Genomic DNA, 16,349 nt, shown 5'->3' with positions numbered 1-16,349 from the left:
TTTTCTTTCGTTTCACGGCGTTTTATTTCTTTTTTTTTTACTCGCACAAAACCACACCGTGGTCTGTGGATGAGCTGCGGACGTTTGTTTGGTGGCGGAGGAGACAATACAGAGAGGTGGATGAAGCGATCCGAAATGAGAGAACAGCTGAAAAAGCTTAAAAGTGATTAAAGGACCACAATGACCGGAGTAGGTCGGACCGTAAGCGCTGGAAACGGTTCGACCGCAGGAACACTGTTTACGGACACCGACTGACGAGCACCCGGAGGCAGGATGACCGCGACTGGGCCACGGCGACGGATGGTAAGTGTTTTTGTGACTGTAGTCTGCTTGAAAGCACCGTTTAACATTCCTTTTCCCATTGGTGGGAAGCACACTTTAACAAACTAAGATTGTGAGTCTAAACTTGTGTTAAAGTAACGTCGTTGTCTCATGTACGCGGACAAAGTGAGCTAGCTGACTGCTAATTAGCGAGCTAGCTAACTCCGTGCTCCGCTTTAAAGTATTAAGACAGAAAAACACCTCAAGTCAGCAAGACAACAAACGTGTACATTTGACTCATTTAGTGCCATTACGGTGATGTTTTTTTTGACATGTCTCCATTTTGTGTTTTTGTTGAAGAATCCAGTTCCATAAGCGAGAAGGGTTCGAGCACCAGCTTCAACATCTGTATCAACGTCCAGTACCACACAGAAACGTGTCATCACAGGTAAGAATAACGTGTCTCACATCACCTTAACTTTCCCAAATATGATATATATATATATACAGGGTGACACCCCCCCCCTCACCAAAAAAAAAAAAAAAAAAAATCCAGAACCCATAAATATTGTCATAAATCCCCCAAAGGTCCAGCAAATTTTGCTGGACCTTCCCAAAGTTTATCTTGATCGCTTTGCATAAAAGTCATGTTCTTTCAAAATGATGCTCCAAATGATCTGATTTGTTGGAGGATAATTTTGAAAGAACATAATTTTTATGCAAAGTGACCAAGATAACTGAAACTCTGGGGAATGATCATACAGAGACTGAAGGTTTTATTTATTTATTTTTTAAACTTTCTTTCCCATTTCTACCTTCATTATTGTCCAGGCAAGAGATAAAGGGAGCCTGTTCCAGCAGGAGAATCTCACCATCTTGAGTAACGTTGAGGCTGAAGCTGAACTGGGTTCAGTGTGATCGACACATCCGACTGATCCTTGAGGAAGCAACGGTGGTGGATGCTGCATTTAATCAGGCATATCTTGGCGTGCTGGGTGACCTTGTGCACGCGATGCGTGACCGGGGCATGTGACCTGCGCCCCCAACCCAGACTACAGACACATGAAACTTTTGTATAGTTTGTGTTGCTTTTTTTATGTGTGTATATTTGCTCTTTTTTGTTGCAGTAAACAATTTGACTCATGTGACTGTATCATAATTTGTCATTTCATTCTGAGTCAACAGTAAAAAACATTTTGGTTCATTTCTAAGAATTTTTAATTTGGGTTTTTGCTGCTCCAGAAGACACTGCAGACTACACCTGGCTGAATCTTTACACAGATGCTGGAATAATCATGTCTAAACTGAAATTTTACCAAACGGGATTTAACATAAACAAAAAGGTTTAGTCACTTCAGTGAAGGCACCATTACATCAAGGAATTTAACAACCAGTTTTACTGTCTGTTACATTTATGACCCATTAAATGTAAAACTTATTTTACTACTGGATTATGCTTAAACAGCTTCTCAAACTGTTAGCCTTTAAATCAGTAAATCTTGGTAACTTTTACAAATCAAACTGATGTTACACAAGTGGAGACATTTTAGCAAAAAGTACAAAACTTTATTCAAACTTCACAGTGAAACATAACTGGTGTATAACATGATGATGATAAAGTGTCCCATTCTGTGGCATGAACCTCTGCAGCGGTGACTCTGAGAAAACCATCTGAAACACACACATACAGCATACATATTTTAATTAGTACTGTCAGGTTATTAAAAAATAATGTAAGTGATTACAGGGTTTGTGATTAGTTAATCTAAATTAATCATTTAATTGCAGGTATATTTAAAAAAAAAAACATCTGTTTGGGGCATTTAATAATCAGGTAAAAAAAAAAAAAAGATCAGGGTTATTTCTGTTACATATCAAGGAGGTATTAAGCTGTAAATTGGTCTTAAATTGGGAGAACTGTCTAAGTGTAATGTGGATGGGTTAAATGCAGGCAAATTTCATTGTATTTATGTGTACAATGACAAAAGGTTATATTACAAAGAATGGAGGCTGATTCTTTCTGCACAATATGACTCCTTTAATAATCTTATTAGATTTCATATTTTAAATTTGTCCATTGAACATTAAAATCTGGATGAAAAACGTTTTTAATGTGTTTTAAGCCTGTTCAAGTTCACTGACGGCGTTAATTAACGGTCATTAAAACCGAATCAACATTTTGTGCGTGAACGTCAGTAAATGCACAAACTCCCACATTTGAGATTTAACAATAAGTTATCAAAGCAAGTTACTTTGGTTAAAAAAAAAAGTATGGACATTAACACGTTTATTGCTCAGAAACGCGTCTTTATTTACAGACCAAGTCACTGACGTCAAAACAAAATGGAGCAAAGTGTGACTGAAGGCCTGATAGGTGCTGTAATTAATCTAAATTAATGCTTTATTTTGACAGCCACAATTTTAATAGTTAGATACCGGAGACCCCATCGCACAACCATGGATCTGCCTGTAGTAATTCCCCCTAAACAGGAAATACGTGGTGTTGAGACAGATCTCCAAGAGTTGGCAGATGTGGTCTGGTGTGAGTTTGGTCCTTTCAAGTAGAGACACATCCTCCAGCAGTCTCTGCCTCACAGCTGAGACGGCCTCAGCGGTGGGGATGCAGGTGAACAACGATGTCACATCAAATGACACCATAGTTTCATCTGCCTCCAGCTGTAGGTCCTTGATCTTGTTAACAAAATCTTGTGTGTTCTCCACATGGTGGTCTGAGTTACCCACTAGAGGAGCCAAAATCCACTTGAGGTACTTGGCCAAATTGTACGTGATGGAATCTGTGCTACATACAATAGGCCTGAGTGGCACGTCCTGTTTTGTGGATTTTGGGCAGTCAATAGATGCACGGAGTGGCGTCCCCAGGGTACAGTCTGTAGTATGTCTGCCTGTCGATGAGTCCCTCTTTCTCCAGGTTTTGGAGGTAGCTAATGATTTTCTTCTTATAGCCGCATCGTGGGGTCTCTCTTCAGACCTTGAGACAGAAATTAGTTCACCCTAAGGACTAGTTACAAACAGAGCAATGTAGTGTATTCTATCAGATGTCAGGAAAACTGTAACGAACACTACATAGGTGAAACGAAGCAACCTTTACACAAAAGGCTATACCAGCACCGCAGAGAGGGTGCCAGTGGACCTCAGTCTGCGGTTCACCTCCACCTTAAAGACACTAACCACACGTTTGAGGACAAGGAAGTTAAAATATTAGCCAGAGAGAAGAAATGGTTTGAGAGAGGGGTCAAGGAGGCATTCTTTGTGAAACATTTGAAACCCAGCCTTAACCGGGGAGGGGGTCTGAGACACACTTTATCTCCTGTTTACAATGGGGTACTCAGGTCAAAGCAGTTTCAGTCTTTTGTTCATGATAATGAGTCATTCACGTCATCAAGGGAGCCATCAGAAAGGCATCCATCCCATCATTAGAGCGACAGCTGTCCTGCCATTAGGTGTGCTAACTACAGAACAATAGTTGCTAATTAGAGCTATTGTTTAGTCACTAGCCTATAGCAGTCTGCCTCTCAGTAGGAGGGGTCTGGTTAGGTTTAAAACTCCAGCTTTTGTTGGCTTCTGTTTTATTCTTCTGTACAAGAGTCAAACAGAAGTCAGACTTCCAGAGCAAGAATTTTAGTTGAGGAAGATTCTGCGATTTGAAGCGAAACGTCCTCGCGTCAAGCAACCCCATCCAGTCGAAGATTCAAGCTACACAGAAACTATTTGCAGTAGAAAAGCTCGCGCTTGGAACCAAACTGAGTAGAGTAGAGCCGAGTAGTGCTGGTGCTTTGTAGTTGAAAAGTGGTTGTGTTCTTCACCCCCCCCCCCCCCCCGCCCAGCCAGCCGACACACACACACACAGACGGCTGCAGCGATCGGACCCAGTCTTAATTTTAGACGTCTTTAAGCAAAGCTGCCTGGTATTTTTTCGGTGTCTTTTTTGAAAATAGCCCGCTCAAATGACGGCAGGACGGCTTGCTGCCTAAAACCTTCCCGCTCCCGTCTGCTCCTGTGAATTTTTAATCCTGTACCGTCCCAATCACGTGATCAATAGCAAAGTTAACTTCCATCGCGTGGGAATCCCACGCGAATCCTGTGACCCATGCGATTCCCCAAAAAATGTCAGCCTCGACTACGAACACACACTCCATACAGTGGTCTCACGCACACATTGTTATCAAGTGGCAGGAAAAACCGAAGACGCTTTCTCGCGAGGTGCGAGACAAGATGTGATGTAAATACGAAAACAAAAAGGTGGCGGTCAGGTATTTTGGTTCTGAGCGATGAAAATAAAGAATTTGAACGTTTTAAACCAAAAAAATGCCACTTGTCCGGTTGGACAACAATTAGAGCATATTGTTTGTCCGATCAGATTTTACACTTGTCCCGGACAAGTGTTAATGTCGATGCCTGATAATGTGTTTTTACTTCACAGTTTGAAGTGACTTTTATTTGTTTCAGAGGGCTTCATACCCATTAAAATTCACCAAAATACACAAAATTTGTCTTTTTAAAAAAATTTCTGATGGAGATCCCCCAGACCCCCCATAGTTTGAAGTGAGTTTTATTTGTTTCAGAGGGCTTCATACCCATTAAAATTCACCAAAATATCCAAAATTTGACTTGCTCTTTTAAAACATTTCTGGTGGAGATCCCCCAGACCCCCATAGTTTGAAGTGACTTTTCTTTGTTTCAGAGGGCTTCATACCCATTAAAATTCACCAAAATATCCAAAATTTGACTTGCTCTTTTAAAACATTTCTGGTGGAGATCCCCCAGACCCCTCATAGTTTGAAGTGAGTTTTATTTGTTTCAGAGGGCTTCATACCCATTAAAATTCACCAGAATATACAAAATTTGACTTGCTCTTTTAAAAAAAAATTCTGGTGGAGATCCCCCAGACCCCCATAGTTTGAAGTGACTTTTATTTGTTTCAGACGGCTTCATACCCATTAAAATTCACCAAAATATACAAAATTTGACTTGCTCTTTTAAAAAATTTCTGGTGGAGATCCCCCAGACCCCCATAGTTTGAAGTGAGTTTTATTTGTTTCAGAGGGCTTCATACCCATTAAAATTCACCAAAATATACAAAATTTGTCTTGCTGTTTTAAAAAATTTCTGGTGGAGATCCCCCAGACCCCTCATAGTTTGAAGTGAGTTTTATTTGTTTCAGAGGGCTTCATACCCATTAAAATTCACCAAAATATACAAAATTTGACTTGCTCTTTTAAAAAATTTCTGGTGGAGATCCCCCAGACCCCCATAGTTTGAAGTGACTTTTATTTGTTTCAGACAGCTTCATACCCATTAAAATTCACCGGAATATACAAAATTTGACTTGCTCTTTTGAAAAAATTCTGGTGGAGATCCCCCAGACCCCTCATAGTTTGAAGTGACTTTTCTTTGTTTCAGAGGGCTTCATACCCATTAAAATTCACCGGAATATACAAAATTTGACTTGCTCTTTTGAAAAAATTCTGGTGGAGATCCCCCAGACCCCCATAGTTTGAAGTGAGTTTTATTTGTTTCAGAGGGCTTCATACCCATTAAAATTCACCAAAATATACAAAATTTGACTTGCTCTTTTAAAAAATTTCTGGTGGAGATCCCCCAGACCCCCATAGTTTGAAGTGAGTTTTATTTGTTTCAGACAGCTTCATACCCATTAAAATTCACCAGAATATACAAAATTTGACTTGCTCTTTTAAAAAATTTCTGGTGGAGATCCCCCAGACCCCCATAGTTTGAAGTGAGTTTTATTTGTTTCAGACAGCTTCATACCCATTAAAATTCACCAGAATATACAAAATTTGACTTGCTCTTTTAAAAAATTTCTGGTGGAGATCCCCCAGACCCCCATAGTTTGAAGTGAGTTTTATTTGTTTCAGAGGGCTTCATACCCATTAAAATTCACCAGAATATACAAAATTTGACTTGCTCTTTTAAAAAATTTCTGGTGGAGATCCCCCAGACCCCCATAGTTTGAAGTGAGTTTTATTTGTTTCAGACAGCTTCATACCCATTAAAATTCACCAGAATATACAAAATTTGTCTTGCTGTTTTAAAAAATTTCTGGTGGAGATCCCCCAGACCCCCATAGTTTGAAGTGAGTTTTATTTGTTTCAGACAGCTTCATACCCATTAAAATTCACCAGAATATACAAAATTTGACTTGCTCTTTTAAAAAAATTCTGGGGGAGATCCCCAGACCCCCATAGTTTGAAGTGAGTTTTATTTGTTTCAGAGGGCTTCATACCCATTAAAATTCACCAGAATATACAAAATTTGACTTGCTCTTTTAAAAAAATTTCTGGTGGAGATCCCCCAGACCCCCATAGTTTGAAGTGAGTTTTATTTGTTTCAGAGGGCTTCATACCCATTAAAATTCACCAAAATATACAAAATTTGTCTTGCTGTTTTAAAAAATTTCTGGTGGAGATCCCCCAGACCCCTCATAGTTTGAAGTGAGTTTTATTTGTTTCAGAGGGCTTCATACCCATTAAAATTCACCAAAATATACAAAATTTGACTTGCTCTTTTAAAAAATTTCTGGTGGAGATCCCCCAGACCCCCATAGTTTGAAGTGACTTTTCTTTGTTTCAGAGGGCTTCATACCCATTAAAATTCACCGGAATATACAAAATTTGACTTGCTCTTTTGAAAAAATTCTGGTGGAGATCCCCCAGACCCCTCATAGTTTGAAGTGACTTTTCTTTGTTTCAGAGGGCTTCATACCCATTAAAGTTCACCGGAATATACAAAATTTGACTTGCTCTTTTGAAAAAATTCTGGTGGAGATCCCCCAGACCCCCATAGTTTGAAGTGAGTTTTATTTGTTTCAGAGGGCTTCATACCCATTAAAATTCACCAAAATATACAAAATTTGACTTGCTCTTTTAAAAAATTTCTGGTGGAGATCCCCCAGACCCCCATAGTTTGAAGTGAGTTTTATTTGTTTCAGACAGCTTCATACCCATTAAAATTCACCAAAATATACAAAATTTGACTTGCTCTTTTAAAAAATTTCTGGTGGAGATCCCCCAGACCCCCATAGTTTGAAGTGAGTTTTATTTGTTTCAGACAGCTTCATACCCATTAAAATTCACCAGAATATACAAAATTTGACTTGCGATTTTTAAAAAAATTCTGAGGGAGATCCCCCAGACCCCCATAGTTTGAAGTGAGTTTTATTTGTTTCAGAGGGCTTCATACCCATTAAAATTCACCAGAATATACAAAATTTGACTTGCTCTTTTAAAAAAATTTCTGGTGGAGATCCCCCAGACCCCCATAGTTTGAAGTGAGTTTTATTTGTTTCAGACAGGCTTCATACCCATTAAAATTCACCAGAATATACAAAATTTGTCTTGCTGTTTTAAAAAATTCTGGTGGAGATCCCCCAGACCCCCATAGTTTGAAGTGAGTTTTATTTGTTTCAGACAGGCTTCATACCCATTAAAATTCACCAGAATATACAAAATTTGACTTGCTCTTTTAAAACAAATTCTGGGGGAGATCCCCCAGACCCCCATAGTTTGAAGTGAGTTTTATTTGTTTCAGAGGGCTTCATACCCATTAAAATTCACCAGAATATACAAAATTTGACTTGCTCTTTTAAAAAATTTCTGGTGGAGATCCCCCAGACCCCCATAGATTGAAGTGAGTTTTATTTGTTTCAGAGGGCTTCATACCCATTAAAATTCACCAGAATATACAAAATTTGACTTGCTCTTTTAAAAAATTTCTGGTGGAGATCCCCCAGACCCCCATAGTTTGAAGTGAGTTTTATTTGTTTCAGAGGGCTTCATACCCATTAAAATTCACCAGAATATACAAAATTTGACTTGCTCTTTTAAAAAATTTCTGGTGGAGATCCCCCAGACCCCCATAGTTTGAAGTGAGTTTTATTTGTTTCAGACAGCTTCATACCCATTAAAATTCACCAGAATATACAAATTTGACTTGCGATTTTTAAAAAAATTCTGAGGGAGATCCCCCAGACCCCCATAGTTTGAAGTGAGTTTTACTTGTTTCAGAGGGCTTCATACCCATTAAAATTCACCAGAATATACAAAATTTGACTTGCTCTTTTAAAAAATTTCTGGTGGAGATCCCCCAGACCCCCATAGTTTGAAGTGAGTTTTATTTGTTTCAGAGGGCTTCATACCCATTAAAATTCACCAAAATATACAAAATTTGACTTGCTCTTTTAAAAAAATTCTGGTGGAGATCCCCCAGACCCCCATAGTTTGAAGTGAGTTTTATTTGTTTCAGAGGGCTTCATACCCATTAAAATTCACCAGAATATACAAAATTTGACTTGCTCTTTTAAAAAATTTCTGGTGGAGATCCCCCAGACCCCCATAGATTGAAGTGAGTTTTATTTGTTTCAGAGGGCTTCATACCCATTAAAATTCACCAGAATATACAAAATTTGACTTGCTCTTTTAAAAAATTTCTGGTGGAGATCCCCCAGACCCCCATAGTTTGAAGTGAGTTTTATTTGTTTCAGAGGGCTTCATACCCATTAAAATTCACCAAAATATATAAAATTTGACTTGCTGTTTTAAAAAAGTTCTGGTGGAGATCCCCCAGACCCCCCATAATTTGAAGTGACTTTTATTTGTTTCAGACAGCTTCATACCCATTAAAATTCACCAGAATATACAAAATTTGACTTGCTCTTTTAAAAAATTTCTGGTGGAGATCCCCCAGACCCCCCATAGTTTGAAGTGAGTTTTATTTGTTTCATACGGCTTCATACCCATTAAAATTCACCAAAATATATAAAATTTGACTTGCTGTTTTAAAAAAGTTCTGGTGGAGATCCCCCAGACCCCCCATAATTTGAAGTGACTTTTATTTGTTTCAGAGGGCTTCATACCCATTAAAATTCACCAGAATATACAAAATTTGACTTGCTCTTTTAAAAAATTTCTGGTGGAGATCCCCCAGACCCCCATAGTTTGAAGTGACTTTTATTTGTTTCAGACAGCTTCATACCCATTAAAATTCACCAGAATATACAAAATTTGACTTGCTCTTTTAAAAAATTTCTGGTGGAGATCCCCCAGACCCCCATAGTTTGAAGTGACTTTTCTTTGTTTCAGAGGGCTTCATACCCATTAAAATTCACCAGAATATACAAAATTTGACTTGCTCTTTAAAAAAAATTTCTGGGGGAGATCCCCCAGACCCCCATAGTTTGAAGTGAGTTTTATTTGTTTCAGAGGGCTTCATACCCATTAAAATTCACCAGAATATACAAAATTTGACTTGCTCTTTTAAAAAAAATTTCTGGGGGAGATCCCCCAGACCCCCATAGTTTGAAGTGAGTTTTCTTTGTTTCAGAGGGCTTCATACCCATTAAAATTCACCAGAATATACAAAATTTGACTTGCTCTTTAAAAAAAATTTCTGGTGGAGATCCCCCAGACCCCCATAGTTTGAAGTGAGTTTTCTTTGTTTCAGAGGGCTTCATACCCATTAAAATTCACCAGAATATACAAAATTTGACTTGCTCTTTTAAAAAAAATTCTGGGGGAGATCCCCCAGACCCCCATAGTTTGAAGTGAGTTTTCTTTGTTTCAGAGGGCTTCATACCCATTAAAATTCACCATAATATACAAAATTTGACTTGCTCTTTTAAAAAATTTCTGGTGGAGATCCCCCAGACCCCCATAGTTTGAAGTGACTTTTATTTGTTTCAGAGGGCTTCATACCCATTAAAATTCACCAGAATATACAAAATTTGACTTGCTCTTTTAAAACATTTCTGGTGGAGATCCCCCAGACCCCCATAGTTTGAAGTGAGTTTTATTTGTTTCAGAGGGCTTCATACCCATTAAAATTCACCATAATATACAAAATTTGACTTGCTCTTTTAAAAAATTTCTGGTGGAGATCCCCCAGACCCCCATAGTTTGAAGTGACTTTTATTTGTTTCAGAGGGCTTCATACCCATTAAAATTCACCAAAATATATAAAATTTGACTTGCTGTTTTAAAAAAGTTCTGGTGGAGATCCCCCAGACCCCCATAGTTTGAAGTGACTTTTATTTGTTTCAGAGGGCTTCATACCCATTAAAATTCACCAAAATATACAAAATTTGTCTTGCTGTTTTAAAAAATTTCTGGTGGAGATCCCCCAGACCCCCATAGTTTGAAGTGAGTTTTATTTGTTTCAGAGGGCTTCATACCCATTAAAATTCACCAGAATATACAAAATTTGACTTGCTCTTTTAAAACATTTCTGGTGGAGATCCCCCAGACCCCCATAGTTTGAAGTGACTTTTATTTGTTTCAGACGGCTTCATACCCATTAAAATTCACCAAAATATATAAAATTTGACTTGCTGTTTTAAAAAAGTTCTGGTGGAGATCCCCCAGACCCCCCATAATTTGAAGTTACTTTTATTTGTTTCAGAGGGCTTCATACCCATTAAAATTCACCAAAATATACAAAATTTGTCTTGCTGTTTTAAAAAAGTTCTGGTGGAGATCCCCCAGACCCCCATAGTTTGAAGTGACTTTTATTTGTTTCATACGGCTTCATACCCATTAAAATTCACCAAAATATATAAAATTTGACTTGCTGTTTTAAAAAAGTTCTGGTGGAGATCCCCCAGACCCCCCATAGTTTGAAGTGAGTTTTATTTGTTTCAGAGGGCTTCATACCCATTAAAATTCACCAGAATATACAAAATTTGACTTGCTCTTTTAAAAAAATTCTGGTGGAGATCCCCCAGACCCCCCATAGTTTGAAGTGACTTTTCTTTGTTTCAGAGGGCTTCATACCCATTAAAATTCACCAGAATATACAAAATTTGACTTGCTCTTTTAAAAAATTTCTGGTGGAGATCCCCCAGACCCCTCATAGTTTGAAGTGAGTTTTATTTGTTTCAGAGGGCTTCATACCCATTAAAATTCACCAGAATATACAAAATTTGACTTGCTCTTTTAAAAAATTTCTGGTGGAGATCCCCCAGACCCCTCATAGTTTGAAGTGAGTTTTATTTGTTTCAGACGGCTTCATACCCATTAAAATTCACCAGAATATACAAAATTTGTCTTGCTCTTTTAAAAAAGTTCTGGTGGAGATCCCCCAGACCCCCATAGTTTGAAGTGAGTTTTATTTGTTTCAGACGGCTTCATACCCATTAAAATTCACCAGAATATACAAAATTTGACTTGCTCTTTTAAAAAATTTCTGGTGGAGATCCCCCAGACCCCCCATAATTTGAAGTTACTTTTATTTGTTTCAGACAGCTTCATACCCATTAAAATTCACCAGAATATACAAAATTTGTCTTGCTCTTTTAAAAAAGTTCTGGTGGAGATCCCCCAGACCCCTCATAGTTTGAAGTGACTTTTATTTGTTTCAGACAGCTTCATACCCATTAAAATTCACCAGAATATACAAAATTTGTCTTGCTCTTTTAAAAAAGTTCTGGTGGAGATCCCCCAGACCCCTCATAGTTTGAAGTGACTTTTCTTTGTTTCAGAGGGCTTCATACCCATTAAAATTCACCGGAATATACAAAATTTGACTTGCTCTTTTGAAAAATTTCTGGTGGAGATCCCCCAGACCCCCATAGTTTGAAGTGAGTTTTATTTGTTTCAGAGGGCTTCATACCCATTAAAATTCACCGGAATATACAAAATTTGACTTGCTCTTTTGAAAAAATTTCTGGTGGAGATCCCCCAGACCCCCATAGTTTGAAGTGAGTTTTATTTGTTTCAGAGGGCTTCATACCCATTAAAATTCACCAGAATATACAAAATTTGTCTTGCTCTTTTAAAAAAGTTCTGGTGGAGATCCCCCAGACCCCCATAGTTTGAAGTGAGTTTTATTTGTTTCAGACAGCTTCATACCCATTAAAATTCACCAGAATATACAAAATTTGTCTTGCTCTTTTAAAAAAGTTCTGGTGGAGATCCCCCAGACCCCCATAGTTTGAAGTGAGTTTTATTTGTTTCAGAGGGCTTCATACCCATTAAAATTCACCAGAATATACAAAATTTGTCTTGCTCTTTTAAAAAATTTCTGGTGGAGATCCCCCAGACCCCCATAGTTTGAAGTGAGTTTTATTTGTTTCAGAGGGCTTCATACCCATTAAAATTCACCAGAATATACAAAATTTGTCTTGCTCTTTTAAAAAATTTCTGGTGGAGATCCCCCAGACCCCCATAGTTTGAAGTGAGTTTTATTTGTTTCAGAGGGCTTCATACCCATTAAAATTCACCAGAATATACTAAATTTGACTTGCTCTTTAAAAAAAAAACAATTTCTGGGGGAGATCCCCCAGACCCCCATAGTTTGAAGTGAGTTTTATTTGTTTCAGAGGGCTTCATACCCATTAAAATTCACCAGAATATACAAAATTTGACTTGCTCTTTTAAAAAATTTCTGGTGGAGATCCCCCAGACCCCCCATAATTTGAAGTGACTTTTATTTGTTTCAGAGGGCTTCATACCCATTAAAATTCACCAAAATATACAAAATTTGTCTTGCTGTTTTAAAAAAGTTCTGGTGGAGATCCCCCAGACCCCTCTTAGTTTGAAGTGAGTTTTATTTGTTTCAGAGGGCTTCATACCCATTAAAATTCACCAGAATATACAAAATTTGACTTGCTCTTTTAAAAAATTTCTGGTGGAGATCCCCCAGACCCCCATAGTTTGAAGTGAGTTTTATTTGTTTCAGAGGGCTTCATACACATTAAAATTCACCACAATATACAAAATTTGACTTGCTCTTTAAAAAAAAAAATTTCTGGGGAGATCCCCCAGACCCCCATAGTTTGAAGTGAGTTTTATTTGTTTCAGAGGGCTTCATACCCATTAAAATTCACCAGAATATACAAAATTTGACTTGCTCTTTAAAAAAAAAACAATTTCTGGGGGAGATCCCCCAGACCCCCATAGTTTGAAGTGAGTTTTATTTGTTTCAGAGGGCTTCATACCCATTAAAATTCACCAGAATATACAAAATTTGACTTGCTCTTTAAAAAAAAATTCTGGGGGAGATCCCCAGACCCCCATAGTTTGAAGTGAGTTTTATTTGTTTCAGAGGGCTTCATACCCATTAAAATTCACCAGAATATACAAAATTTGACTTGCTCTTTAAAAAAAAAATTCTGGGGGAGATCCCCCAGACCCCCATAGTTTGAAGTGAGTTTTATTTGTTTCAGAGGGCTTCATACCCATTAAAATTCACCAGAATATACAAAATTTGACTTGCTCTTTTAAAAAATTTCTGGTGGAGATCCCCCAGACCCCCCATAATTTGAAGTTACTTTTATTTGTTTCAGACAGCTTCATACCCATTAAAATTCACCAGAATATACAAAATTTGACTTGCTCTTTTAAAAAATTTCTGGTGGAGATCCCCCAGACCCCCCATAATTTGAAGTGACTTTTATTTGTTTCAGAGGGCTTCATACCCATTAAAATTCACCAAAATATACAAAATTTGTCTTGCTGTTTTAAAAAAGTTCTGGTGGAGATCCCCCAGACCCCCATAGTTTGAAGTGAGTTTTATTTGTTTCAGAGGGCTTCATACCCATTAAAATTCACCAGAATATACAAAATTTGACTTGCTCTTTTAAAAAATTTCTGGTGGAGATCCCCCAGACCCCTCATAGTTTGAAGTGAGTTTTATTTGTTTCAGAGGGCTTCATACCCATTAAAATTCACCAGAATATACAAAATTTGACTTGCTCTTTTAAAAAAAAATTCTGGGGGAGATCCCCCAGACCCCCATAGTTTGAAGTGAGTTTTATTTGTTTCAGAGGGCTTCATACCCATTAAAATTCACCAGAATATACAAAATTTGACTTGCTCTTTAAAAAAAATTCTGAGGGAGATCCCCCAGACCCCCATAGTTTGAAGTGAGTTTTATTTGTTTCAGAGGGCTTCATACCCATTAAAATTCACCAGAATATACAAAACTTGTCTTGCTCTTTTAAAAAAGTTCTGGTGGAGATCCCCCAGACCCCCCATAGTTTGAAGTGAGTTTTATTTGTTTCAGAGGGCTTCATACCCATTAAAATTCACCGGAATATACAAAATTTGACTTGCTCTTTAAAAAAAAATTTCTGAGGGAGATCCCCCAGACCCCCATAGTTTGAAGTGAGTTTTATTTGTTTCAGAGGGCTTCATACCCATTAAAATTCACCAGAATATACAAAATTTGACTTGCTCTTTAAAAAAAAAAAATTCTGGGGGAGATCCCCCAGACCCCCATAGTTTGAAGTGAGTTTTCTTTGTTTCAGAGGGCTTCATACCCATTAAAATTCACCAGAATATACAAAATTTGACTTGCTCTTTAAAAAAAAAATTCTGGGGGAGATCCCCCAGACCCCCATAGTTTGAAGTGAGTTTTCTTTGTTTCAGAGGGCTTCATACCCATTAAAATTCACCAGAATATACAAAATTTGACTTGCTCTTTAAAAAAAAAAATTCTGGGGGAGATCCCCCAGACCCCCATAGTTTGAAGTGAGTTTTCTTTGTTTCAGAGGGCTTCATACCCATTAAAATTCACCAGAATATACAAAATTTGACTTGCTCTTTAAAAAAAAAAAAAATTCTGGGGGAGATCCCCCAGACCCCCATAGTTTGAAGTGAGTTTTCTTTGTTTCAGAGGGCTTCATACCCATTAAAATTCACCAGAATATACAAAATTTGACTTGCTCTTTTAAAAAATTTCTGGGGGAGATCCCCCAGACCCCCCATAATTTGAAGTGACTTTTATTTGTTTCAGAGGGCTTCATACCCATTAAAATTCACCAAAATATACAAAATTTGTCTTGCTGTTTTAAAAAAGTTCTGGTGGAGATCCCCCAGACCCCTCTTAGTTTGAAGTGAGTTTTATTTGTTTCAGAGGGCTTCATACCCATTAAAATTCACCAGAATATACAAAATTTGACTTGCTCTTTTAAAAAATTTCTGGTGGAGATCCCCCAGACCCCCATAGTTTGAAGTGACTTTTATTTGTTTCAGAGGGCTTCATACCCATTAAAATTCACCAAAATATACAAAATTTGTCTTGCTGTTTTAAAAAATTTCTGGTGGAGATCCCCCAGACCCCCATAGTTTGAAGTGAGTTTTATTTGTTTCAGAGGGCTTCATACCCATTAAAATTCACCAGAATATACAAAATTTGACTTGCTCTTTTAAAAAATTTCTGGTGGAGATCCCCCAGACCCCCATAGTTTGAAGTGAGTTTTCTTTGTTTCAGAGGGCTTCATACCCATTAAAATTCACCAGAATATACAAAATTTGACTTGCTCTTTAAAAAAAAAAATTCTGGGGGAGATCCCCAGACCCCTATAGTTTGAATGTGAGTTTTCTTTGTTTCAGAGGGCTTCATACCCATTAAAATTCACCAGAATATACAAATTTGACTTGCTCTTTAAAAAAAAATTCTGGGGGAGATCCCCCAGACCCCCATAGTTTGAAGTGAGTTTTCTTTGTTTCAGAGGGCTTCATACCCATTAAAATTCACCAGAATATACAAATTTGACTTGCTCTTTAAAAAAAAACAATTCTGGGGGAGATCCCCCAGACCCCCATAGTTTGAAGTGAGTTTTCTTTGTTTCAGAGGGCTTCATACCCATTAAAATTCACCAGAATATACAAAATTTGACTTGCTCTTAAAAAAAAAAACAATTCTGGGGGAGATCCCCCAGACCCCATAATTTGAAGTTACTTTTATTTGTTTCAGACAGCTTCATACCCATTAAAATTCACCAGAATATACAAAATTTGACTTGCTCTTTTAAAAAATTTCTGGTGGAGATCCCCCAGACCCCCCATAATTTGAAGTGACTTTTATTTGTTTCAGAGGGCTTCATACCCATTAAAATTCACCAAAATATACAAAATTTGTCTTGCTGTTTTAAAAAAGTTCTGGTGGAGATCCCCCAGACCCCTCTTAGTTTGAAGTGAGTTTTATTTGTTTCAGAGGGCTTCATACCCATTAAAATTCACCAGAATATACAAAATTTGACTTGCTCTTTTAAAAAATTTCTGGTGGAGATCGCCCAGACCCCTCATAGTTTGAAGTGAGTTTTATTTGTT

At 37.6% G+C, this 16,349-nt stretch overlaps 1 protein-coding gene across 1 annotated transcript in view; it reads left to right on the top strand.

Annotated features, from left to right (window-relative positions):
- The window catches only part of katnb1 (katanin p80 (WD repeat containing) subunit B 1), a 171,221-nt gene that overhangs the window by 56,424 nt on the left and 98,448 nt on the right, over positions 1 to 16,349 (top strand). The window lies entirely within an intron of this gene.

The sequence above is a fragment of the Thalassophryne amazonica genome, chromosome 2, assembly GCF_902500255.1.
Source record: "Thalassophryne amazonica chromosome 2, fThaAma1.1, whole genome shotgun sequence".
Taxonomy (NCBI): domain Eukaryota; kingdom Metazoa; phylum Chordata; class Actinopteri; order Batrachoidiformes; family Batrachoididae; genus Thalassophryne; species Thalassophryne amazonica.
Note: the sequence above shows the minus strand (reverse complement) of the source record. Positions and strands in the feature narration are given on the sequence as shown.